This window comes from Echinops telfairi, unplaced genomic scaffold, assembly GCF_000313985.2.
Source record: "Echinops telfairi isolate 266 unplaced genomic scaffold, ASM31398v2 ScPeMD7_1;HRSCAF=3_0, whole genome shotgun sequence".
NCBI classification, from domain to species: Eukaryota; Metazoa; Chordata; class Mammalia; order Afrosoricida; family Tenrecidae; genus Echinops; species Echinops telfairi.
The window spans coordinates 23,596,485-23,598,068 of record NW_022103896.1 but is presented as its reverse complement, the minus strand read 5'-3'; positions in this window follow the sequence as shown (position 1 = coordinate 23,598,068).

Below are 1,584 nucleotides of genomic sequence, written 5' to 3'. Positions count from 1 at the left end.
GTTGGCTGATGATATGGAGCTTCTTCACCATCTCTTCCCACAGCTGAGGTCAATTTGATTTCTGTGTCTTCCATCTGGAGAAGTCCACATGTATCTTTCATATCATTGAAAAATCTTTTTGTAATGAAGTAATTTTTCTTGCAAAATTCCATCATGCAATCTCCAGCTTCGTTTCTAGCGCCCAGGCCACTTTTCCAATGATTGCTTCTTCCTCTTTTCCCAATCTTTGCATTCCAACTGCCAAGAATTATCAATGCATCTGGATTGCATGTTTGTTCAATTTTAGATTTAAGAAGTTCAAGCAAGATTCTTCGATGTCTGTATCTCTTGAATTTGTCATTTCCAGCCTCGTAAACCATATGACTCTGTGATTCAAAATGGTCAATATCGGTCAGTCCCTTTGAGACTACTAATGCCTGGGCTTTAACTCTTTATTCGATCCATTCTATTTGTTATGACTTCCACTTTTTCTACATTCATACTTTGTACATTTCAAGTTCCAAATACTCATAGATATTTATGCCCCAACAGTAAGTGAAGACCCTGAAAACTTGACCCCATCCTTGTCTTTCTGGTCAGCTTTGAGAAGGCAGCTCTTCCGCGCTCGTATTTGGAATGCCTTCCCGCCTGAGCGGCTCATCTTCTGGCCTATATCACATAGTGTTCCTCCGCTATCTGTGAAGTGTTCAGCATCTGATAGCATTCTGCTGCTATTTATAAGGTTTTCAGTGACTAATTTCCCCAGAAGTGAACTGTCTATTCCTTCTCCCTAGTCTGTAGTTAGTCCGGAAGTTCTGCTGAAACCTGATCACCTGAGGTGACCCTCCTGGCATTTGAAAGACCAGTGACACGGCTTGCAGAATCATAGCAACACGCGCATCACCACCTTACAACAAGCTGACAAATAAGTGGTGGAATGAAATCAGTAAGTAATAAGGTAATTCCAGCTCATAGCGATGCCATTTGTGACATAGTAAACCTGTCCTCCATGTAGTTTTCTATTTGCAAGCAGTTTTTAGGCTTTTCTTTATAGATGAAAACTGAAGGGAAGGGGATACATATCGGTGTGAAGTCCATGACTAAATGAGAGTAGATGGGATGATATCTTGGTGACAAGTACAAGGGGTAACCTCGCTATGACCACGGAATTCACCCTGAAAGAAAGGCAGGTTTATTAGAACAGATATTGGTAGGCAGGTGAATATGATGCCTATGAGAATTTACAACAGTTGTTCTAAGTCTTGACTGTATATTGCAATCACCTGGAGAATTTATGAAATACGGATTCTTACATCCCCCTCCAGTGCCCTAAATTTCTTATTTAATTGGTTAAGTGCCCAGATTTACTATTGTTTTATTTTTATTTTTCTAATCCCCCAGGAAAGTACATCCCATGTTGAAGTTTTATGTTTGCTCCAGTGGTTTTCAATGAACAGGAAGCCAAATCGTCATCTAGGAGAAGCAGGGAAGAAGTTACTCTGTTTGAGGTGAGAGAAAAACACATACATCTACCATCAACAAGGCAACTCAAAACAAAAAGGAGATCACTGATATCAAGAGAGAAAGAAAGATTAAGGCAGAATT